This window comes from Mirounga angustirostris, unplaced genomic scaffold (assembly GCF_029215605.1).
Source record: "Mirounga angustirostris isolate CCGP_5_RB_7025 unplaced genomic scaffold, mMirAng1.0.hap1 SCAF_14, whole genome shotgun sequence".
NCBI classification, from domain to species: domain Eukaryota; kingdom Metazoa; phylum Chordata; class Mammalia; order Carnivora; family Phocidae; genus Mirounga; species Mirounga angustirostris.
The window spans coordinates 55,319,733-55,347,074 of NW_026991722.1; the positions used below are offsets into that span (position 1 = coordinate 55,319,733).

At 40.5% G+C, this 27,342-nt stretch overlaps 1 protein-coding gene across 2 annotated transcripts in view; it reads right to left on the bottom strand.

Annotated features, from left to right (window-relative positions):
- Positions 1-27,342, bottom strand: part of L3MBTL4 (L3MBTL histone methyl-lysine binding protein 4) — a 496,448-nt gene that overhangs the window by 186,068 nt on the left and 283,038 nt on the right. The gene's annotated exons all lie outside the window — the stretch shown is intronic.

Consider the following 27,342-nt stretch of genomic DNA (forward strand, 5'->3'; position numbering starts at 1 on the left):
TAAATTTTTAAATTTATTAATTAAATTTATTTAATTTATTAAATAATTTAATTTAATATTAATTAAATTTTAAAATTTTAAATTATTTTAAATTATTTTAAATTATTAAACATAATGCTATGTTTAATTTACTTTGTAATCAAGCATCATAATTACTTCCAAATATAAATCAAACAGAGTGAAATGAAAAAACAAACCATAATCTCTATACAGCTTCCTTCATAATGCAAATATATAATACTTATTTTATATTAAAAAATAGGTGATTCTATTTTCATTCCAATGGGTCATTTAAGGATAGATTTACTTAGAAAATAAAATGGACAGGTATTTGCCAGTCTTTCTAAGGCCATGAAAGAAAGGGAACAAGACATCTTCAAGATGCTACTCCCACTAAGCTTGTCTGTAAACCAACACCCGGAGTTGCCCTCACACGTGGCTCCCCATCCCCACTCTGACCCCCAAGTTCGAACGATGACCTTGGTGTGACTAGCATCTTCAGAGGAGGAATTCCAATGTCTTCACACTGAAACTGTTGCCTGCAGCAGCAGAACCACCCTGCGACAGCTCCTGTTGGACCTGCCCCCACTCCCCCACCCCAGGTGCCTGTTCATGGTCCATCTCCCCTTCCCAGCCGCACCACCCACCGTGGTCACCAGTGCAAAACCACGTCCCACAGGACCTTCCAACCCTGGCACAGTGCTCGGTACAGTTGAGACGCCAAAAAAAAATCTTTATTCAGTGACAACACCGACATTACCCTGTAAGATGGGAAACCCTTCCTCAGGCAATATTCTCAGCCAGCCTGTTGATCACTCAAGGTTTCCATTCTCCAGACCTGTAGGGCAACGTAGAGGCAGGGGTGCAACAATCGCATCTCATCCCGTTCCTTGAAAGACATTACAGTCTCCTGGATAGGGTTAAAACCTTTCTGAGAAATCCTGAAAGGTCTGCTGCCCAATCCAGGGTCTCCCCTGGACACCTGTGTGCTGACATCCACAAATCTACGGCCAGATAGGACCCACACAATGGGATAGGACCCAAACACTGGGGTAGGACCCACATGCTTGGATAGGACCCACACACTGGGATAGGACCCTAACATTGGGAGAGGACCCACACACTGGGATAGGACCCTAACATTGGGAGAGGACCCACACACTGGGATAGGGGGCTTTACTGTCAAACCAGTGAGCTATTCCAGGACTTTTAGAAGTTAGTGTGTATTTGTAGTATCCATAACTTTGAACAGAGTGGTGCTTTGATGAGAGATAATCTACCAATGTCTGTAATGGGACCACTAAGACCACCCTGTCACATTTCATTTCAATAGCTGTGAACAATAGCAAATGAAGTCATCTAGCCATGATGAGAAAATAATCTGCAAAACTATTCTGTGCTAACATTAGGCACCCAAACATCAAGTTTAAGAACACAGTACATGAATTCTGCCCTCACACCTCCAGACGGTAGAGCACACAGGATAAGCACTTCAACAAGGAACACTTAAAACAGGTAATATCATTAAGACTGTAAGTACATTTTGAAATGTATTATTTTTCCTTGATAAGTCTATCATGTAAATCTGTAATTAGGGACTTCTAAAATAGCTAACTTTTTTTTAAACACAATATGCTGTAATTGTCTATTAAGTCAATGAGTACTTAGGGACTCTTAAAACTGCTGATTACTTGCTCGCTGGATTTTGGAAGAACTAAACTCTCCTTATAAAATTCTCCTTAAAATAGACTGAAATTGAAAATGTGCTGTTACCTGGCTAAGTTAATCTTCCTTTTTTTTCTCAGAAGGACATCTATCTATCATCATACTTATCATTCCAGATCTGGACTATAACTGCATTAAGTCTTATTCTATAATCTAAGTGATTTTCCACCTCCAACAGAATTGTCTAGTTCCACAGGGTCCCAAATGTCATCAAAGGGGGCTTTATTAATCATTCAGTTCCCACTGCAAATTTCAGAATTTTATCTCACTTAATAGGATAAACAACATATCAGGCCATTTGGTATATTTACAAGTCATTCTGTTATATTTATACATCTGCTGTGTAATGAACCAAAAGGAAAATGAGCTATCTCCTTTATCAAGTTATGTTCTATTATGCTTGTTTATGCTTAACAGTTAAATAAATTAGCATTGTTTACAATGTCTTTAATATAAATTATAATAAAGGTTATAGCTATTATTATTGTAGTTTGTAATACTATTCTATTAATATACAATTTAACCTCATAATAATGCTATGTTTAATTTACTTTGTAATCAAGCATCATAATTACTTCCAAATATAAATCAAACAGAAGCTAAAGAAAGAACAATGACAAAACGATTTAGTCATGGAAGCCAGCTAGGAAATCTTCTTTTTCTGCCTGTCTACTTCCTATTCATGAAAATTCTCTTTGTTGGTAGTGGGAGTATTTTGGCCTGTATCTCTGCTACTAGGCCTGCCTGAACTAATTCCACAGCTACTACTCAAGAATTCACTCCATAAAGGTTGCAGGTGAGAACCCAAGGTGGCCTCTAGAGATGCATGCTTTGGCATAAGTGATGAACCAACTCTTAGAGAAATAAACAGATAAATATTTATTAGAATCCAGACACTGGAGAAATGCTGAAAGACACAACATTCTTCATCCCTCCACTCGGGAAGCTTATAGTACTGACAAAAAGCAAGGAAACAGACTATTAAAATAACTACACATTATGGTATGCACTATGGAGAAGAGGAAGTGATGAAATGGAAAACAGTGGTGGTCAATCTTTGGATAATGTGGCCAGGGAAGGCCTTTCTCCTAAGGGACCATCTGAGATGAATTCTAAAAAGTATAAAAATGTCATCTATTAGAAGAGCAGACAGACCATTCTGGACAGAAACAACAGCATATGCAAAGGCCCTGGAGTGGAAAGACTTTGTGTTCCAGAAATTGAAAGAAAGGAGTGAGTGGAGTGGATGAGAAGTGAAAAGAAGACTAGGAGGTCAGAGGTGTGTGTACTCACATTCTTTCTTCTTGCTTTTCCTCCTCTGTTCTCACCCCCACCCCTATCCACCCCCTGCCCCTGTCTTCAAGCTAGCGCTGGAGTGGGCATTTACTTATGAATGGGAAGACCCAATGTGAGGCTAGAGCAAGAACCGGCTATTTGCTTCCTTTGGTATACAAAGGGGGTGGCTCTACATCTCTAGGATAATATCCCATATGGCAGAAGGTAATGACACAGCAGTGGCTGGTGGCCAAGTTAATGAGCTAAGGGCCATATTTCTGCTTTGACACACCCTGTGTGGGACCCAGACGTTCTTCTATGCCTCAGTAAGGAGGCACAGGGTCTTTGAGAGCACTGGTAGGGCAACAAGAGCCTGGCATCAAGATACAAAGTCACATAGAGATTTGGGGACTGAAGCAAACCGCTGGGACCACACGACTTGGGGAGTGTCTTGAGGCATCAACCTGGCAGATTCCTCAGATTCCTCCTAGGCCCGACAGGGATTCCTCCTAATGTAAAAGTAAGGCTCAGCATTTTCCCTAGAAACAGCTGCACACCCTGTGAGCTGCTGATCATCATGAATGACATGCAGTTATTGTGGGTACACGGCTGTGCTGCAGTGTAATCTATTTTTACTTTTTGCCACCCTCTTCGAAGACCACCATGCTTCATGCAACACTGCAAATGCTGCAAACAGAGGATGCTGTCCCCTTCCGGACACCCAGACTCAGCCCTTCAATAGGCCTATCCAGCCGCTGGGCTAACCACCTTCCTGTCTAAGTGTGGGTGATGGGGAGAGGAGACTTATACAATCATAAAGGGACACTCTGTAGGGTTCGAGCAAGCCACGAAGCACATTCTGACCATGGCCAGACACGCACCTCTGTCCCTAATAGGCCCTGCAAACCACTGCATCTACACCTGTGCATGGCAGGCTGGGGCATGATGAGCTGGGAGGATTCTGTCAGGTTTATGTTCTACAGCCACAGCTCTGGTGGCCCCCAAGGACAAAGCACTTTTTTGAGGTTTGCTTAGACTTCTTGAGAATATGAATCAACTCCTGTTCTGCAGCTACTTGTTTTTATATCCATGCTGAGAGCAGCTCTGTTCCCCTCAAGTTTGTGATGGACCGTATTCCTGGCACAAATGGTGAGGCCAGCTTTGTCCAATGGGATGGGCACCTGCACTGTGTGTCCCCACCGCGGAGGGCTGAGTGGTCTGCCCCATCACTCCACATCCCCACCAGCACTTGTCATTGTGTGTCGATTTTTTGTCACTGCAGAAAAAATACTTCACATGTACCCTGGTGAGAAAAGTCTATTAGTTACCAAGTGGCACATCCACACCTCACTTGCTAAAAAAAAAAAAAAAAGGTTCTTTTTCGTCTCCAACTATAGCTACCTAATTAGAGGCATTGGGGTTTATCATATTTTTATGCTATTATTTTTATTCCTACCTTAAAACATTAACAAAGCATCTCCATGAAATCAAATTCTTTATTCCGTCTGATTTCTAAAAGAGTGTTTAGAACAAGAGCTGAAGGGGCAGGGAGGGTGAAGTAGGTACAGAAGGATTATGTTTACACAATGTACAAAGTGAGGCAAACAACAAGCAAATGGGACAAATATTCCCCAAGGGCCCAGCCCACACGGAGGACACAGGTTGAGTCATCCCAGCACAGGGCATGAAGGAGCATGTAGTCCAGGGGGCGGGGGAGGAGACAGGGCCACGGCCTGTGTCGACAACCTGCTCTGTTAGCTGACTGTCTCATTACATTCTGGACTCTTCTACAAGTATTTTCTTTTTTTTTTTTTTTAAGATTTTTAAATTTATAGTTATTCGTGAGAGAGTGAGAGTGAGAGAGATCACAGAAGGAGAGGGAGAAGCAGACTCACCACTGAGCAGGGAACCCAATGCGGGACTCGATCCCCAGACCCTGAGATCATGACCTGAGTGGAAGGCAGGCATTTAACCAACTGAGCCACCCAGGTGCCCCTACAAGTATTTCCGACGTGCATATACCACCCACAAGAGCTGTGAACATTCCAAGGAGCAAAGGTAAATAATACAAAGACCTTGCTTAGGGGATCTTGTGGTCTAAAAGGGAAGCCATCCATTCACTCATTCATTCATTCAGTGACCATCTCTTGAGCTCTAAGTCTGCATTATTCTGTGGAGCTGGTACAGCCTGTGCCACGGAGGCCCAATAGCAGCATTATGTCCCTGCCACCATGGGAGAGGTACTCTAGTAACGGAGGAGGGGTGAAGACAGAAACACATCCACATGTTGTACCATGTTGGCCTGTGAGATCTGCCCTCAAGAAGCACAGAGGCATCTGAGGAGCCAGAGAATGGCAGGGCTGTTGTCTGTGGACAGCCTGGGTAGAGAAGCCATCTCTAGGAGGGGACAGTTGAGCAAGCCCAGGAGCATGTGGCAGTCCAAGGGACAGCAGAGGCCAGACTGGCGATAAGGCCGGTGTACCAAAGAGACAGCAAAGGCCAGAGCAGCAAAGACAAGGGTGACAGTCCCTGCTGGGGGCCATCAGGCCAGACTTTGGAGGGCCTCCACGTTGGAGGGAGTAAACACTCTGGAACAGAATGCACTCTGTGTGAGATGAGAAGCCACTGGAAGGTTCTGGGCTTGCGAGGGCAAGAAACATGTTACTAACCCAACAGAAGACAGGATGAAATACTGTAGGATGGTGGGGATGGAGATAATTCATCTCCCTGGGGACATCATGCAGTTTGAGAGAGATGACCCTTGACTGCAAAGGACTTCGTCTGCTGCCCAAATGCCAGCAGATAAGCACTAGGCACGAGGAATGCAGAACCTACCCAGAGGCAAGAAGCAGTAAGTGTAGACTAAAAAGAGAGGTTGAAAGAGAGATGAAGAAAGTACCATTGCTAAATCAGGGATAGAGGAATGGCAAATTGTGCTTAATAGAGAGGCTCAGGTGAGAACTGGTTTATAACCATTTGGTTTGACAACCACAAAGCTAGTGAATGACTCAGTAAGAACACTTTTATTTCACTGGTGGTATATTTACGATTGTGATATTGTGATTTATAATAAGAAACATATACTTAGTCTTCCCCCATGTCTTGGCACAGAGCTCCTAAAACCCTTGGAATTGCCTGTGATGAGAGCAATAAAGGTGCCTTTTGTTATGCTAATGATGTGAGTTTTGGAAAGCACAGAAGGCTGGAGGCTGGTTGCCAGTGGAGCCAACCAGTGATTAAAGGGTTGGAACTTTTGGGTCCGACTGGAGAGGGGAGAGGGGTTGAAGATTGAGTTCAATCATCAAAGGCCAATGATTTAATCAACCATGCCTATGTAACAAAGCCTCCATAAAACCCCAAAAAGACGAAGTTCAGAAAGCCATCAGACTGGGAAACACATGGAGATACAGGGACGGTGTCTAGTCAGGAAGACAACATGGAAGCTCTGTGCCCCTTGCCCTTTGCATCTCTTGCATTTCTGGCTTCCATTCCTGAATTATATCCTTTTATAATAAACACACAATCTAGTAAGTAAAATGTTTTTCTGATTTCTGTGAGAGGCTCTAGCAAATTAACTGAACCCAAGGAGTGGGTCATTGGAACCTATGACCTATGGCCAGAAGCACAGGTGACAACCTGGACTGAATGACTGGCATCTGAAGTTGGGGATGCAGTCTTGTAGAACTGAGCCCTGACTCTGTGGAACCTTACGCTATCTCTAGGTAAACACTGTCAGAATTGAGTTGAATTGTAGGACACCCAGCCAGAGTTGGAAAATTGCTTGGTGTGGGGAAAAAAACCCACACATCAGAATTTTGGCTTAGGTCATGATCTCAGGGTTGTGAGATCAAGCCCTGCATCGGGGCCCATGCTGAGCAGGGAGTCTGCTTGGGATTCTCTCTCTCCTTCTCCCCTACCCTACACCCTCTCTCTCAAAAAAAAGAAAAAAAGAAGAGAAAAACAGAAACGAACTAAAGTGACTATCACTCATTTAGAAAAACATAAAATTTTAATAAATTCTAATAAAATTTCTATGATAGCCAACAAATTCTAATTTTACTCGTGCTTGTGCCATTTCCATCTCTAAAGAGGCCACCATGCTCCCTCCACTGGTTCAGGTCCTCTGTTCTCTTCTGAGCCTAGGCCAACACCATTCTAAAAGGCCTGGCTGGACTGCTCTGTCACTCTGCTCTGTCTTTAAAACCACAATTAGAAACATAGCAATGTACATTTTGTTTTTACTCATTCATAGGCAGCTATATGATTTTATTCTATTTCATACATTTGTAAACTACAGCTCCCTCAAACATAAACTGGAAGCCCATGGAAGAGAGAAAAAATTTATATTATATGTATTTTTTCTTCCTTTGTTTCCAAAGCATTTATTACAATACTGAGCTACAAATATGTTGGAAAAGAGTCAAGGGAAAAATCATCATTAATGATAAACAGATGAGAATAATAGATTAAAAAACTGTCTTCCTCATATTTTCTTTTAATTGCTCTTACTTTCACAGAATACCACTAGTACACAACCTACGGTGAAACTTTTTGTAAAATTTCACTAGAGCAAATCGAGAAAATAGATAAAATTCAAGTCAGGTTCTGCCTCCATAAAATGGTAGAGATTTCTACGATTTTTTTCCAAACTCTAAATTTTTAGGATTCTTTGCAATGTTTGATTTATAAATCTATTATATCATATATAATAAAGTACTGAAGGCAATTGTTGAGTCACTTTTGTTATATAACCAAAGTAAACCAAAAGAGTATAAAAAATATGAGAGTTAAAACATCTGAAAATAGCTTAAAAATACTTGCAAATTAATGTTGGTAAGAGACTTCATTTGCTCATATATGAGAAAATGCTGTGTGTGGTTTTATAGATCTACATACAAGATATAATTACTTTGATCTGATTTTCAAAGATCCTGGACATTACAAGTTTAGTTTGAATTATATGAGTAAATAAGATCAACCTTTTGACTTAATGTAGCACTCAGCAATAAAAGTTAATGTGATGTGGTTGATTGTACCAATACAATCCATAAAAGACAGGATAAGAGCCAAGATATTGCATGTAATTCATACTGTGGAAAGTGCTCCTGCCAGCTTCTCACCACACAGGCATTTGACACCAACTGAGGGGCTGATTTTTCTGTAAAGAAAGCTAAGACATGGAGGAATGCATAGAAAGGTGATGTCTTGGCTTCAAAATCTTATGAGGCCACGTTCAAGGCACTCTGAGTAATTCCATTCAGTATAAATGAAGTAATTCTGCTTTTGGAAGGGGAGGTATGGCAGTGAGCAAAGCACAGATTGTGAAGTGCCTTGTGCACATGCAAAGGAGTCTGGAAGACACTGGATGCCAACGAAGAGCTCTAAGAGAATGAGCACTGGGTGTTATATGCAACTGATGAATCACTAAACTCTACCTCTAAAACTAATACTACACTATATGTTCATCAAATTGAGTTTAAAAAAAAAAGAATGTAGAAACATAATGTCAACTTTACTTCAATAAAAAAAGAATGGAGATAAGTTTAGATTTGGGTTTTACACAATTACAGGAAAGAAATCAGAAAAGATAGTCATGAAGCTGTTGCAACCATCAATGCTACACCCTCACACTTTGTTTTGTTGGATACCTAGAACAACCATTTGTTTCTAGTTTCTAGTGGGGAAAAAAATTCAGTGATAAATAAAGAAATAACAGAATAAGTTTTAGAGTAGGATTGTGTGTGGGGGTGTGTGTATGTGTGTGAGAATATTTTCTCTTTAACAATAGAGGCATGGATGATATATATTGATCCATATTATAACCATGTTTTAAAGTGTAGGTATTTAAAAATTAATAACACTAATGGTCCAGATATAAATAATTCTAAACCATAGTGTCAACCAAGCAACATATAATAAACCATATTAATAAAGATTTATCCAAAAATTTATAGCAGAAAAATAAGCACAGCAGTAAAAGGATATCAGGACCAACTGAAGGCAGCCAATTCTCCCAAATTATAGTGATTCCAATTACCTAAGTGCAAATACACAAAATGGGAATTTTGTACTATTGCTAAGAAATATAAAAGTCAAACTTAAGAAAAATTGACAACTAAAGATATATTTTCTAAGATTTTATTTACTTATTTGAGAGAGAGAGAGCACAAATTGGGGGAGGGAGAAAGAAGAAGAAGCAGACTCCACGCTGAACAGGAAGCCTGAATCTGGGCTCAATCCCAGGACCCTAAGATGATGACCTGAGCTGAAGGAAGACACTTAACCAACTGAGCCACCCAGGTGCACCACACAACTAAAGATATTTTTTAAAAGCCACATAAAGATAGTTGGGAGGGGCAAAGAAGTAGTCCAGTCAGGACCCACACTCCCAGCACAACAACGCACAAGCAAGAAGGATATCACAAACACAAAGATCATCTCTGAGGAGAAAGAGGTTCAAGCCCTACATCAGGCACCCTTGCCCTGAGGACCCTACACCAGGAAGATGAGCTCCCATAATGTCTAGCTTTGCAAATCAGCAAGGCTTAATTAACTCTAGGAGAGCCAGAGACCTGTAGGAAACCAAGACTCTACTCTTAAAGTCCATGTGCACAGCGTACTCACTCTGAGACCCAGCACAGAGGCAACAGTTTAAGAAGCACCTGAACCATACATGGAGAGTTACTGACTAATTTTAGGACATGTGCCACAGGGGCAGAGAACTGTAGGCACTTTCTCCAGGGACAGAAGCACAGAGGGGGCACCATTTTTCTTACTCTCCTTCTACCACAGTGATTGACAGCCGGCAGGTGCTATTTCTGACATTGTCCATTGACCTTGCTAGCACTACTCATCATGCCCTGGTGTTCCCCTGCAGGGCTGCCCTGACCAACATGCCCGCCCCCCACAGGTGCCACTCCAAACCAGCTCCCACCCTGCCACATTGGCAGGCAGCCTTAACTGGGTTTGGCACTCCCCCAAAGTAGCTCCCACCCCCACTACACCCAGCAGGTGGCCTTAACTGGGACTGGCACCCACTGAAAGCAACTCCCAGAAGCAGGTATTGCAGAACCAAAACCTAAACCAGGAAATCAGAGGTGCTCTCCCAAAGCAGCTCCAGCCTAGCCACAACTGGTGAGCAGTCTCAGCCTGGACTGATACCCCCCAAAATGGCTCTCTCCCTTGGTTGGGGGGATGAGAGCCCTGTCTGCCAGTGTACCTGCAACAGTCACAGTCCAGACACAAGAGGAGGCACATGTGACCCATAGGGGACACCCGTGGACTACCTGATTCTGGTGAGAAGGGGGCATTGTGTTTCAGGGCCCCACAGGATACCTTCTACATATGGTCACTCCTTTAAGACTGAGAGACATAGGTGACTTACCTAATACATAGAAATAAGCACAGATAGGCAGGCAAAATGAGGAGACAGAGAAATATGTCCCAAGTGAAAGAACAAGACAAAACCTCAAAAAAAGAACCAAATGAAACAGAGATAAGGAATCTACCTGATAAAGAGTCCAAAGTCATGGTCATAAAGATACCCCACTTGAAAAATGTGGATGAATACAATTAGAATTTCAAAAAAGAAATAGAAAATAGAAAAAGAACTAATTACAGCTGAAGAATACAATAACTGAAATGAAAATTACACTAGAGAGAATCAACATCAGATTAGAGGATGCAGAAGAATGGATCAGCAATTGGGAAGAGAGGGTAGTGGGATTCACTGAAGCTGAACAGAAAAAAGAAAAAGAATTAAAAAAAATAATAACAGCTTAAGGGACCCCTGTAACAACAAACTAACATTCACATTATGGGGGTCCTAAAAGGAGAAGAGAGAGAAAAGGAAGTAGAAAACTTACTTGAAGTAGTAATAGCTGAAATCTTCCCTAACCTGGGAAAGGAAACAGACCCCCAGATCCAAGAGTCACAAAGAACCCCAAACAAGAGGAACCCAAGGAGATCCACACCAAGACACATAATAATTAAAGTGAAAAAAAAATTAAAATTAAAGAGACGATCTTAAAGGCAGCAAGAGAAATCAATTAATTGCATACAAGAGAACACCCATAGACTATCAGGTGATTTTTCAGCAGAAACTTTGCAGGCCAGAAGAGAGTGGCGGAATGTAGTTAAACTGAAAGGAAAAAACCTACAACCAAGAATACTCTACCTAGCAAGGTTATCATTCAGAATTGAAGGACAGACAAAGGGTTACCCAAACAAAAGTTAAAGAAGTTCATCACCACTAAACCTCCTTACAAGAAATGTTTAAAAGGACTTTTTCAAGCAGAAAAGAAGAGGCCATAAGTAGAAGAAAACTGTGAAAGAAAAATTCGTACTGGTAAATGCAAACACAGTAAAGGTAATTGATCAAACACTAATAAAGCTACTATGGAGGTTAAAAGACAAAAGTAGTAAAATAAACTATATCTACAATTAGTTAAGGGATACGCAAAATAAAGTATGTCAGAAACACAAAACATAAGTGGGGGAAGTAATCAGTAGAATGTGTTCAAACTTAAGTGACCATCAACTTAAAATAGACCATTGTATACATAGGGTGTTATATACGAACCTCATGGTAACTACATAACAAAAACCTATAATACATACACAAAAAAATAAAGAGAAAATAAGTCCAAATATAACACTAAACAAGTCATCAGACCACAAAGGAAAAGAGCAAGAGAAAAAAGAACAGAGAAGAACTATGAAAACAACCAAAAAACAATTAATGAAATAGCAATAAGTACATACCTATCAATAATTACTTTAAGTGTAAAATTGACTAAATGCCCAAATAAAAGACAAAGGGTAGCGGAATGGACAAAACAAAACAAAACAAGAGCCATCTATATGCTGCCTATAAGAGACTTACTTCAGACCTAAAACCCATACAGACTGAAAGTGAAGGGATGGAAAAATATATTAAATACAAATGGAAATGAAAAGAAAGCAGGGGTAGCAATACCCCTGTCATATATCAGAGAAAATAGACGTTAAAAATTATGACAAGAGACAAAAAACACATTACACAATAATGAGTTCAAACCAACAAAAGGATATGACAATTATAAATATGTATGCACCCAACATAGAATCACCTAAATATATATAAAGCAAATGCTAACAGATAAAGGAAGAAATTGACAGTAATACAATAATAGTAGGAAACTTTAACACCCTACTTATATCAATGGGCAGATCATCCAGACGTATAAATGAATATGGAAACAGTGGCTTTGAACAACACATTAGACAAGATAGACCTAAGAGATATATTCAGAACATTCCATCCCAAACCAGCAGAATATACAGTCTTTTTAAGTGCAGATGGAACATTTTCTAAATTAGATCACGTTAGGTCACAAAACAAGTCTCAATAAATGTAAGAGGACTGAAATCATAAGAAGCATTTTTTGCAAACACCAGAAATCAATTATAAGGGGGTGGAAACTATACATTTGACCTAAATGTAAGACCTGAAATCATAAAAACCAAAAAATACATAGGGAGTAAACTCTTAAACATGGGCTTAGCAATATTTTTTTTCAATTTGTACCGTCAGAAAACGGCAACCAAATCAAAAATAAACAAATGAGATTATACCTAACTAAAAAGCTTTTGCATGGGGAAAGAAATCATCAGGAAAATGAAAAGACAACCTACTGGGGGAGGAGCAAGATGGCAGAGGAGTAGGAGACCTGGATTTCATCTGGTCCCAGAAATTCAGCTGGATAGGGATCAAACCATTCTGAACACCTACAAACTCAACAGGAGACTGAAGAAAAGAATAGCAACAACTCTCTGAACGGAAAAGCGGCCACCTTCTGGAAGGTAGGACATGGCGGAGAAGTAATCCGAGGCGATATTCGGGAGGATAGATGGTGGGGGAGGGGCCTCTGTTGGCCGCTCCTGGCAAGTGATAGAGCAGCTGAGCACAAAATTGGAACTTTTGGAAGTCGGCTCCACTGAGGGACGTCGCTCCAGTGGCTAAGCGGGGATTGGAAACCTTGCAGGATAGTGTGGTCTCAGGACCCTTGGGATCACAGAAGGACTGGGGGTGCCCGAGTGTGGTAGAGCACACAGGTATTGCAGCAGGGAAGCCGGCTGCAGAGACGGAGCCGAGGCCAGGCTATCACCTAGCGGCTGCCATAAACCATGATCTGTGGCAAAGTCGGGCCACTGCTCTTCCAGCAGGGAACCAACAAGCACCAGATCCGGGGAGACTCCCCTTTCTCCGCCGGGAGGAGCAGCACCAGTTTGCACCGTAGGGATCTGCTGGGTTTGGAGACTCCACACGGGGTCAGGTGCCAGAGATAGAAATGCTCTGTCACAGTCCGGGTGAGCATGGAGTGCGGCCGGAGACCAGGGAGACGGGAGCGACTGACTGCTTTTCTCTGGGTGCACACTGAGGAGAGGGACCCCGAGTTCTCAGCTCCTCCGGGGCGGAGATTGGGAGGCTGCCATTTTCATTCATATTCTCCAAAGCTGTACGGAAAGATTGCTGGGAACAAAATCTCCCGAGAACAAACCCTAGCAGATTACTTAGCCCAGACCAGCAAGGGCGGGGCAATTCTGCCTCCAGCAAAGACATTTGGGAACCATGACAATAGGCCCCTCCTCCAGAAGATCAACAAGAACAGCCAGCCAAGACCAAGTTTACCAATCAATGAGAACGGCAGAAATCCAGGGCTAGGGGAATACAGCACATAGAAATCATGGCTTTTTTCCCATGATTCTTTAGTCTTTCAAACTTAATTTGTTTTAAACTGTCTTTTTTTTTAATTTTTCTTTTCCCCTTTTTCAAACAACATCTTATCAATCCCTTTTTTAAAAAATCTTTTTTAATTTTCATTTGTAGAGTCATATTCTATCCCTTGATAGCAGTTACTCTTATTTTTGGTATATATATATACATAAGTTGTTCTCTCTCTAAAATTTTGAGATAGTTTCTAGTTCTAACAGATCAAAATATAACGTAAATCTCTAGTGTATGGCTCTGTTCTAGTCTCCTGCCTGATCACTTTCTCTCACTTTTTTTTTTTAAATCCTCTTCTTTCTTTTATCAACCAATTTCTTATCTTATCAATTCCTTTTATAAAAGCTTTTATACTTTTCATCTTTACAATCATATTCCATCCCTTCATTTACTAACCCTTATTTTTGTACATATATAAGTTTTTCTTTCTTTAAAATTTTGGGAGGCACTTTCTTCTAACAGAACAAAATACACCCAAAATCTAGTGCACAAGTCTGATCATATTTGATCATATTCTGTTTTTTTTCTTTTGTTTTGGTTTTGTTTGTTTTTATCTTTTTCTTTTTCTTTTTTTTTTTTTCTTTCCCTTTCTTTTCCCCAGGTTTCAGGTCTTTTCTGATTGTTTAGTGTATATTTTCTGGGGATGGAAAAAATCACCTCAACAAAAAGAACAAGAGGCAGTACCAACTACCAGGGACCTAATCAATACAGACATTAGTAAGATGTCAGAACTAGAGTTAAAAAAATGATTTTGAAGATACTAGCTGGCTTTGAAAAAAGCATAGAAGTTATTAGAGAAACCCTTTCTGGAGAAATAAAAGAAATAAAATCTAACCAAGTCGAAATCAAAAAGGTTATTAATGAGATGCAGACAAAAATGGAGGCTCTAACTACTAGGATAAATGAGACAGAACAGAGAATTAGTGATACAGAAGACCAAATGATGTAAATAAAGAAGCTGAGAAAAACAGAGATAAACAACTACTGGATCACGAGGGCAGAATTCGAGAGATAAGCGATACCATAAGATGAAACAACATTAGAATAATTGGGATCCCAGAAGAAGAAGAAAGAGAGAGGGGGCAAAAGGTATATTGGAGCAAATTATAGCAGAGAACTTCCGTAATTCGGGGAATGAAACAGGCATCAAAATCCAGGAGGCACAGAGAACGCCCCCAAAATCAATAAAAGTAGGTTAACATCCCAACATCTAATAGTAAAACTCACAAGTCTCAGAGACAAAGAGAAAATCCTGAAAGCAGCTTGAGACAAGAGGTCTGTAACCTACAATGGTAGAAACATTAGATTGGCAAAACACCTATCCACAGGACCTACCAGGCCAGAAAGGACTGGATATATTCAGAGCACTAAATGAGAAAAATATGCAGCCAAGAATACTATACCCAGCTAGGCTGTCATTGAAAATAGAAGGAGAGATAAAAAGCTTCCAGGACAAACAAAAACTAAAGGAATTTGCAAACACGAAGAACATATTATGAGCAACTATATGCCAACAAATTAGATAATCTGAAAGAAATGGATGCATTCCTAGAGAGGTATCAACTACCAAAACTGAACCAGGAAGAAATAGAAAACCTGAACAGACCTATAACCACTAAGGAAATTGAAGCAGTCATCAAAAATCTCCCAACAAACAAGAGCCCAGGGCCAGATGGCTTTCCAGGGGAATTCTACCAAACATTTAAAGAAGAACTAATACCTATCCTTCTGAAACTGTTCCAAAAAAACAGAAATGGAAGGAAAACTTCCAAACTCGTTTTATGAGACCACCATTACCTTGATCCCCAAACCAGAAAAAGACCCCATCAAAAAGGAGAATTACAGACCAATATCCTTGATGAAGACGGATGCAAAAATTCTCACCAAAATACTAGCCAATAGGATCCAACAGTACATTAAAAGGATTATACACCACGACCAAGTGGGATTTATCCCTGGGCTGCAAGGTTGGTTCAACATCCGCAAATCAATCAATGTGATACAATATATTAATAAAAGAAAGAACAAGAACCATATGATACTCTCAATAGATGCAGAAAAAGCATTTGACAAAGTACAGCACTCTTTCTTGATCAAAACTTTTCAGAGTGTACGGCTGGGGGTACATACCTCAATATCATGAAAGCCATCTATGAAAAACCTACAGCGAGTATCATTCTCAATGGGGAAAAACTGAGAGCTTCCCCCCTAAGGTCAGGAACGCAGCAGGGATGTCCTCTATCACCACCGCTATTCAACATAGTATTGGAAGTCCTAGCCACAGCAATCAGACAACAAAAAGAAATCAAAGGCATCCAAATCGGCAAAGAAGAAGTCAAACCCTCACTCTTTGCACATGATATGATACTTTATGTGGAAAACCCCAAAGACTCCACCCCAAAACTGCTAGAAGTCATACAGGAATTCAGCAAAGTCGCAGGATATAAAATCAATGCACAGAAATCAGTGGCATTCCTGTACACCAACAACAAGACAGAAGAAAGAGAAATTAAGGAGTCGATCCCATTTACAATTGCACCCAAAACCATAGGATACCTAGGAAGAAATCTAACCAAAGAGGCAAAGAATCTATACTCAGGAAACTATAAAATACTCATGAAAGAAATTGAGGAAGACACAAAGAAATGGAAAAATGTTCCATGCTCATGAATTGGAGAACAAATATTGTGAAGATGTCAATGCTACCTAAAGCAATCTACACATTCAATGCAATCCCCATCAAAATACCATCCACTTTTTTCAAAGAAATGGAACAAATAATCCTAAAGTTTGTATGGAACCAGAAAAGACCCTGAATAGCCAGAGGAATGTTGAAAAAGAAAAGCAAAGCTGGTGGCATCACAATTCCGGACTTCCACCTCTATTACAAAGCTGTCATCTTCAAGACAGTATGGTACTGGCACAAAAACAGACACATCGATCAATGGAACAGAATAGAGAGCCCAGAAATGGACCCTCAAGTCTATGGTCAGCTAATCTTTGACAAAGCAGGAAAGAATGTCCAATGGAAAAAAGACAGTCTCTTCAATAAATGGTGTTGGGAATATTGGACAGCCCCATGCAGAAGAATGAAATTGGACCATTTCCTTACACCACACACAAAAATAGACTCCAAATGGTTGGAAGACCTCAATGTGAGACACGAGTCCATCAAAATCCTAAAGGAGAACACAGGCAGCAACCTCTTTGACCTCACCCATAGCAACTTCTTCCTAGAATCATCACCAAAGGCAGGGAAGCAAGGGCAAAAATGAACTATTGGGACTTCATCAAGATAAAAAGTTTTTGCACAGCAAAAGAAATAGTCAACAAAACTAAAAGACAACCAACAGAATTGGAGAAGATATTTGCAAAGGACATGTCAGATAAAGGGTTAGTGTCCAAAGTCTATAAAGAACTTATCAAACTCAACACCCAAAGAACAAAAAACCCAATCAAGACATGGGCAGAAGACACGAACAGACATTTTTCCAAAGAAGACATCCAAATGGCCAAAAGACATATGAAAAAGTGCTCAATATCACTCGGCATCAGGGAAATCCAAATCAAAACCTCAATGAGATACCACCTCACACCGGTCAGAATGGCTAAAATTAACAAGTCAGGAAACGACAGATGTTGGCGGGGATGCGGAGAAAGGGGAACCCTCCTACACTGTTGGTGGGAATGCAAGCTGGTGCAGCCACTCTGGAAAACAGTATGGAGGTTCGTAAAAAACTTGAAAATAGAGCTACCATACGATCCAGGAATTGCACTATTGGGTATTTACCCCAAAGATACAAATGTAGGGATCCGAATGGGTAGGTGCACCCCGATGTTAAAGAATCAATGTCCACAACAGCCAAACTGTGGAAAGAGCCAAGATGTCCATCGACAGATGAATGGATAAAGGAGATGTGGTATATATATACACAATGGAATTTTATGCAGCCATCAAAAGGAACAAAATCTTGCCACTTGCAACAAAGTGGATGGAACTGGAGTGTATTATGCTGAGCGAAATAAGTCAATCAGAGAAAGACATGTATCATACGACCTCACTAATATGAGGAATTCTTAATATCAGGAAACAAACTGAGGGTTGCTAGAGTGGTGGGGGGTGGGAGGGATGGGGTGGCTGGGTGATAGACATTGGGGAGGGGGTATGTGCTATGGTGAGTGCTGTGAATCGTGTAAAACTGTTGAATCACAGACCTATACCTCTGAAACAAATAATACATTATATGTTAAAAAAAAAAAAAAAAGAAGATAGCAGGAGGGGAAGAATGAAGGGGGGAAATTGGAGGGGGAGACAAACCATGAGAGGCTATGGACACTAAGAAACAAACTGAGGGTTCTAGAGGGGAGCGGGCTGGGGGGATGGGTTAGTCCAGTGATGGGTATTAAGGAGGGCACATTCTGCATGGAGCACTGGGTGTTATACACAAACAATGAATCATGGAACACTACATCAAAAACTAATAATATGGGGCCCCTGGGTGACTCAGTCATTAAGCGTCTGCCTTCGGCTCAGGTCATGATCCCAGGGTCCTGGGATCGAGTCCCGCATCAGGTTCCCTGCTCCTTGGGAGCCTACTTCTCCCTCTGCTTCTCTCTCTCTGTGTCTCTCATGAATAAATAAAGTCTTAAAAAAAAACTAATAATGTAATGTATGGTGATTAACATAATAATAAAAAAATACTACCTATTGAATGGGAGAAGATATATACAAATAGTATATCCAGTAAAGGGTTAATATCCAAAATACATAAAGAACTCAGGCAACCAACACCAAAAAAACCCCAAAGAACCCAAGTAAAAAATGGGTAGCGGACCTCAATAGACATTTTTCCAATGCAAACATACAGGTAGCCAATAGACACTTGAGAAGATGTTTAACATCACTAGTTATCAGGGAAATGCAAATTGAAACCACAGTGAGATGTCACCTCACACTAGTCAAAATGGCTAGTATCAAAAATACAAGAGATAACGAAGTGTTGACAAGGATGTGAAGAAAGAGGAACCCTCATGTACTGTTGATGGGAATGTTAATTTAGTGCAGTCCCTATGGAAAAAGTATGGAGGTTCCTCAAAAAATTAAAAAGAACTACCATACTAGCCAGCATTTCCACATCTGGGTATTTATCTTAAAAAAACAAAGACACTAATTCAAAAAGTGATATGCACCCCTTTGTTTTTAGCAGCATTTTTTACAGTAGCCAAGATACAGAAGCAATCCAAGTGTCCATCAACAGATGAACAGATACAGACGATGTGGCATATATATAGATATATCTATATATCTATATATATCTATATCTATATATACAGTGGAATATTGCTCAGCCATAAAAAGAGTGAAAACTTTCCATTTGTAACAACATGGATGGACCTGGAACATATTATGCTGAGGTAAATAACTCAGACAGAGAAAGACAAATACCATAAATCACTTAAATGTGGAATCTAAACAAAGAAACAAACAAAACAAAAAAAAACAGAAATAGACTCATAAATATAGAGAACAAACTGGTGGTTGCTAAGGGAGAAGGAATTGGGAGAATAGATGAAATAAGTAAAAGAGATAAAGAGGTACAAATTCCCAGTTATAAAACATGTCACGGGGATGCAAAGTACAGCACAGAGTATATAGTCAATAATACTGTAATAACTTTGTATAGTGACAGATGGTAACTAGGCTTAACATGATCATTCTGTACTGTATATAAATGTCAAATCACTATGTTGTATACCTGAAATGAATATAATATTGTATGTCAACTATAATTCAATAATAAATAAATATAAATAAATGAATACAAAGGGAAGAAAGGATGGAAGAAAGAAATTAAACTATTTGCAAAACTCTATTCACATTAATTTTAGCATAATTTCAAGTTTTGTAATCCTTAATAATTCACATAATTTCATGTAAAAATGAAAGTCTATAGGCTATCATATCATTTCCTGATAACCAACACTAAATCAGTACATACTATTGGCTGGGCAGTTTTTAAAGTATTATGTGTGCATTTATATCATTTAATCATCACAAATTTTTGAGATAGACACACTAATATTATCTCCATTTTCTACATGAGGAAATGGGTACAGGCAGTCACACTGCTAAGTAAGCAGTAAAACTGAGATTCAGGGGGTGGAGCAAGATGGCGGAGGAGTAGGAGACCTGGATTTCATCTGGTCTCAGGAATTCAGCTGGATAGGGATCAAACCATTCTGAATACCTACAATCTCAACAGAAGATCGAAGAAAAGAAAACAACAACTCTCTGAACAGAAAAGCGACCACTTTCTGGAAGGTAGGACGTGTGGAGCAGTGAATCTGAGGTGATATTCGGGAGGATAGACGGCAGGGGAGGGGCCTCCGTCGGCCACTTCTGGCAAGTGATAGAGCCGCAGAGCACAAAATTGGAACTTTTACAAGTCTGCTACGCTGAGGGACGTCACGCCAGTGGCTAAGGGGGGGTGGAAACCTTGCGGGACAGTGTGGTCTCAGGACCCTCGGGGTCACAGAAAGACCGGGGGTGCCTGAGTGTGGCAGAGCTCCGAGGTATCGGAGCAGGGAAGCCGCTGCAGTGACGGAGCCGAGGCGCGGGCTCTCAGCTCGGGGTTGCCATAAACCGTGATCCGGGGCACAGTCGGGCCCCTGCTCCTCCAGCAGGGACCCAACAAGCGGCAGATCCAGGGAGAATCACCTTCTTCCCCCAGGAGGAGAGGCACGGGAGTGCACTGCAGGAATCTGCTGGGTGTGGAGACTCCACACGGGGTCGGGTGCCAGAGATAGAAACGCTCGGTCACAGGCTGGGTGAGCACGGAGTGTGGCCGGAGACCAGGGAGACAGGAGTGACTGACTGCTTTTCTCTGGGTGCGCACTGAGGAGTGGGGCCCCGAGTTCTCGGCTCCTCCGAGGCGGAGACTGGGAGGCCGCCATTTTCACACTCGTCCTCCAAAGCTGTACGGAAAGCTTACAGGGAACAAAAGCTCCCGAGAGCAAACCCGAGCAGATTACTTAGCCCAGTAATCTCTTTCCCTTTCTTTTCCCACTGCTTCAGGTCTTTTCTGATTTGTTTAGAGTATATTTTCTGGGGACCTTGTTACGCTGTTAGTATTTTGTTCTCTCATTAATCTATTCTCCTCTGGGCAAAATGACAAGACGGAAGAAATCACCTCAACAAAAAGAACAAGAGGTAGTACCGACTGCCAGGGACCTACTCAATACGGACATTAGTACGATGTCAGATCTAGAGTTCAGAATCATCACTTTAAAGATACTAGCTGGGCTTGAAAAAAATATGGAAGTTATTAGAGAAACCCTTTCTGGAGAAGTAAAAGAACTAAAATCCAACCAAGTAGAAATCAAAAAGGCTACTAATGAGGTGCAATCAAAAATGGGGGCGCTACACCAAACTACTTTCCACTATAAAGATTTGTCTACTCCAGACATTTTAAATAATGGAATCAGACAACATATGACCTTTTGTATCCAGCTTCTTTCACTTAGCAAAATATTTTCAAGCTTTATCCATGTTATAGCATGTAACAGTACTTCATTTCTTTTTATGACTGATAGTATTCCGCTGTATGGGTATAATATAATTTGTTTATTCATTTGTTAGTTCATGGATATTTGGTTTGATTTCACTTTTTGACTATTATGAATAATGCTCTTGTGAATATTCACGTATATGTTATTGTCTAAACATATGTGATAAAATCTTAAAAAAAAATGGGGGCACTAACTCCTAGGATTAATGAAGCAGAAGAGAGAATCAGTGATATAGAACACCAAATGATGGAAAATAAAGAAGCTGAGAAAAACAGAGATAAACAACTACTGGATCACGAGGGCAGAATTTGAGAGATAAGCGATACCATAAGATGAAACAACATTAGAATAATTGGGATCCCAGAAGAAGAAGAAAGAGAGAGAGGGGCAGAAGGTATAATGGAGCAAATTATGACAGAGAACTTCCCTAATTTGGGGAAGGAAACAGGCATCAAACCCCAGGAAGCACAGAGAACCCCTCTCAAAATCAATAAAAATACGTCAACACACCGACATCTAATAGTAAAACTTACAAGTCTCAGAGATAAAGAGAAAAACCTGAAAGCAGCCAGGGAGAAGAGATATGTAAGCTACAATGGTAGAAACATTAGATTGGCAACAGACCTATCCACAGAGACCTGGAGGCCAGAAAGGACTGGCAGGATATATTCAGAGCACTAAATGAGAAAAATATGCAGCCAAGAATACTATATCCAGCTAGGCTGTCATTGAAAATAGAAGGAGAGAGAAAAAGCTTCCAGGACAAACAAAAATTAAGGAATTTGCAAACATGAAACCAGCCCTACAAAGAGCAAAGAGAGAGCCTAAAAGCAACATAGACCAGAAAGGAACACAGAAAATATACGGTAACAGTCACCTTACAGGCAATACAATGGCACTAAATTCCTATCTTTCAATAGTTACCCTGATATAAATGGGCTAAATGCCCCAATCAAAAGACACAGGCTATCAGACTGGATTAAAAAACAAGACCCATCGATATGCTGTCTGCAAGAGACTCATTTTAGACCCAAAGACACCTCCAGGTTGAAAGTGAGGGGGTGGAAAACCATTTACCATGCTAATGGACACCAAAAGAAAGCTGGGGTGGCTATCCTTATAATAGACAAATTAGATTTCAAACAAAGACTGTAATAAGAGATGAGGAAGGACACTATATCCTACTTAAAGGGTCTATCCAACAGGAAGATCTAACAATTCTAAATATCTATGCCCCTAACATGGGAGCAGCCACTTACATAAGCCAATTAATAACAAAAGCAAAGAAACACATTGACAACAATACAATAATAGTGGGGGACTTTAACACCCCCCTCACTGAAATGGATAGATTGTCTAAGCAAAAGGTCAACAAGGAAATAAAGACTTTAAATGACACACTGGAACAAATGGACATCACAGACATATTCAGAACATCCCATCCCAAAGCAACAGAATACACATTCTTCTCTAGTGCCCATGGAACATTCTCCAGAATCGAACACATCCTAGGTCACAAATCAGGTCTCATCCGGTACCAAAAGATTGGCATCATTCCCTGCCTATTTTCAGACCACAATTCTTTGACACTAGAACTCAATGACAAGAGGAAAGTTGGAAAGAACTCAAATACATGGAGGCTAAAGAGCATGCTACTAAGGGATGAAAGGGTCAACCAGGATATTAAAGAAGAATTTAAAAAATTCATGGAAACAAATGAAAATGAAAACACAACTGTTCAAAATCTTTGGGATGCAGCAAAGGCAGTCCTAAGAGTAAAGTATATAGCAATAAAAGCCTTTCTCAAGAAACAAGAAAGGTCTCAAGTACACAACCTAACCCTACACCTAAAGGAGCTGGTGAAAGAACAGCAAATAAAGCCTAAACCCAGCAGGAGAAGAGAAATCATAAAGATCAGAGCAGAAATCAATGAAATAGAAACCAAAAGAACAGTAGAACAGATCAACGAAACTAGGAGCTGGTTCTTTGAAAGAATTAACAAGATTGATAAACCCCTGGCCAGACTTATCAAAAAGAAAAGAGAAAGGACCCAAATCAACAAAATCATGAATGAAAGAGGAGAGATCACAACCAACACCAAAGAAATACAAACAATTATAAGAACATATTAGGAGCAAATCTATGCCAGCAAATTAGATAACCTGGAAGAAATGGATGCATTCCTAGAGAGGTATCAACTACCAAAACTGAAGCAGGAAGAAACTGAAAACCTGAACAGACCTATAACCACTAAGGAAATTGAAGCAGTCATCAAAAATCTCCCAAAAAACAAAAGCCCAGGGCCAGATGGCTTCCCAGGGGAATTCTACCAAACATTTCAAGAAGAATTAATACCTATTTTTGTGAAACTGTTCCAAAAAATAGAAATAGAAGAAAAACTTCCAAACTCATTTTATGAGGCCACCATTACCTTGATCCCCAAACCAGAAAAAGACCCCATCAAAAAGAATTACAGACCAATATCCTTGATGACATGGATGCAAAAATTCTCAACAAAATACTAACCAATAGGAGTCCAACAATACATTAAAAGGATTATTCACCACGACCAAGTGGGATTTATCCCTGGGCTGCAAGGTTGGTTCAACATCTGCAAATCAATCAACGTGATACAATACATTAACAAAACAAAAGAACAAGAACCATATGATCCTCTCAATAGATGCAGAAAAAGCATTTGACAATGTACAGCATACTTTCTTGATCAAAACTCTTCAGAGTATAGGGATAGAGGGTACATACCTCAATATCATAAAAGCCATCTATGAAAAACCTACAGCGAATATCATTCTCAATGGGGAAAAACTGAGAGCTTCCCCCCTAAGGTCAGGAACGCAGCAGGGATGTCCTCTATCACCACCACTATTCAACATAGCATTGGAAGTCCTAGCCACAGCAATCAGACAACAAAAAGAAATCAAAGGCATCCAAATCGGCAAAGAAGAAGTCAAACCCTCACTCTTTGCACATGATATGATACTTTATGTGGAAAACCCCAAAGACTCCACCCCAAAACTGCTAGAAGTCATACAGGAATTCAGCAAAGTCGCAGGATATAAAATCAATGCACAGAAATCAGTGGCATTCCTATACACCAACAACAAGACAGAAGAAAGAGAAATTAAGGAGTCGATCCCATTTACAATTGCACCCAAAACCATAGGATACCTAGGAAGAAATCTAACCAAAGAGGCAAAGAATCTGTACTCAGAAAACTATAAAATACTCATGAAAGAAATTGAGGAAGACACAAAGAAATGGAAAAACATTCCATGCTCATGGATTGGAAGAATAAATATTGTGAAGATGTCAATGCTACCTAGAGCAATCTACACATTCAATGCAATCCCCATCAAAATACCATCCACTTTTTTCAAAGAAATGGAACAAATAATCCTAAAGTTTGTATGGAACCAGAAAAGACCCTGAATAGCCAGAGGAATGTTGAAAAAGAAAAGCAAAGCTGGCGGCATCACAATTCCTGACTTCCACCTCTATTACAAAGCTGTCATCATCAAGACAGTATGGTACTGGCACAAAAACAGACACAATGGAACAGAATAGGGAGCCCAGAAATGGACCCTCAAGTCTATGGTCAACTAATCTTTGACAAAGCAGGAAAGAAGAATGTCCAATGGAAAAATGACAGTCTCTTCAACAAATGGTGTTGGGAAAACTGGATAGCCACATGCAGAAGAATGAAACTGGACCATTTCCTTACACCACACACAAAAATAGACTCCAAATGGTTGAGAGACCACAATGTGAGACAGGAGTCCATCAAAATCCTAAAGGAGAACACAGGCAGCAACCTCTTCGACCTCAGCCCCAGCTACTTCTTCCTAGAAACATCGCCAAAGGCAAGGGAAGCAAGAGCAAAAATGAACTATTGGGACTTCATCAAGATAAAAAGGTTTTGCACACAAAAGAAACAGTCAACAAAACCTAAAGACAACCGACAGAATGGGAGAAGATATTTGCAAATGACATATCAGATAAAGGGCTAGTATCCAAAATCTATAAAGAACTTATCAAACTCAACACCTAAAGAATAAAGAATCCAATCAAGAAATGGGCAGAAGACATGAACAGATATTTTTCCAAAGAAGACATCCAAATGGCCAACAGACACATGAAAAAGTGCTCAACATCGCTTGGCATCAGGGAAATCCAAATCAAAACCTCAATGAGATACCACCTCACACCGGTCAGAATGGCTAAAATTAACAAGTCAGGAAACGACAGATGTTGGCGGGGATGCGGAGAAAGGGGAACCCTCCTACACTGTTGGTGGGAATGCAAGCTGGTGCAGCCACTCTGGAAAACAGTATGGAGGTTCCTCAAAAAGTTGAAAATAGAGCTACCATACGATCCAGCAACTGCACTACTGGGTATTTACCCCAAAGTTACAAAAGTAGGGATTAAAAAGGGTACGTGCACCCCGATGTTAAAGAATCAATGTCCACAATAGCCAAACTGTGGAAAGAGCCAAGATGTCCATCGACAGATGAATGGATAAAGAAGAAGTGGTATATATATACAATGGAATATTATGCAGCCATCAAAAGGAATGAGATCTTGCCATTTGCAACGACGTGGATGGAACTGGAGGGTGTTATGCTGAGCGAAGTAAGTCAAACAGAGAAAGACATGTATCATATGACCTCACTGATATGAGGAATTCTTAATCTCAGGAAACAAACTGAGGGTTGCTAGAGTGGGGGGTGGGTTGGGAAGGATGGGGTGACTGGGTGATGGACACTGGGGAGGGTATGTGCTCTGGTAAGTGCTGTGAATTGTGCAAGACTGTTGAATGTCAGATCTGTACCTATGAAACAAATAATGCAATATATGTTAAGAAAAAAAAAGAAGATAGTAGGAGGGGAAGAATGAAGGGGGGGAATCAGAGGGGTAGACGAATCATAAGAGACGATGTACTCTGAAAAACATACTGAGGGTTCTAGAGGGGAGGGTGGTGGGAGCATGGGTTAGCCTGGTGATGAGTATTAAAGAGGGCACGTTCTGCATGGAGCACTGGGTGTTATGCAGAAACAATGAACCATGGAACACTACATGTAAAACTAATGATGTAATGTATGGGGATTAACATAACAATAAAAAAATTTTTTAAAAAACTGAGATTCAAATGCAAGCATTCTGACTTCAGATTCCACACTTTTAACAAGCAGGCTATATTTCCTCTAGGGGTTGAATTTTGACATCTATCTTAGGCTTATCAGGAGGATCTGTGTAACTAACTAACTAGCAGACTGCATAACTATGATGAAAGATCAAATGCAATGGCACTGGGAGGGAGCAGGCAGGGGTCAGAGATAGATTTTGGAGAAATTAAGTAAGAAAATCAGTAAGACCTGGTCACTGATTATACGTGTGGGATGAGGAAGGGATAAGAAGGGAGCAAAGTCCAGAATGACTCGGCTTAAGAAGTAGGAACTTTGAAAGCAAGTAGGAACCACAGTAGAAAGACAAGTTTTTTGGCTTGGGATGAAGTTCAGCTTGATCCACAGACTTTGGAATGTTTCTGAGACATTTAGTTCAAGAAGCCGGATAGGCAGCTTCACAAAAGAGCAGACAATGGGTGAGACGGAATGAAGAGAGCTGTTCCTGTCCCTGAAATGCTGACCGTCCCCACCTCCACTGTGACCATTCCTACTTGAGAATGTTACTGTGATGAGGATGTATGTGTGTATGTCAATGGGGGAAGAGGGGTGGTTAACATAAAATGAGAAACATCTCTCTGACAAATTGGGCTGTGAAATCAGGCAGAGTAAAAAGTGGAATCAGGAAAAAAGCACAAAGACTAACACCATCCCTCCAACACAGGGTTGACCACGGTTTCTGGTTTTACATTCTGTATATACAGACACCATGCTTGCTAATGCACTCTGCGTTACATAAGGACCTGTATCTTATTGATTTTTGTCGTTTTTGATGCACCTAACACAAGGTAGAAACGTCTGTTG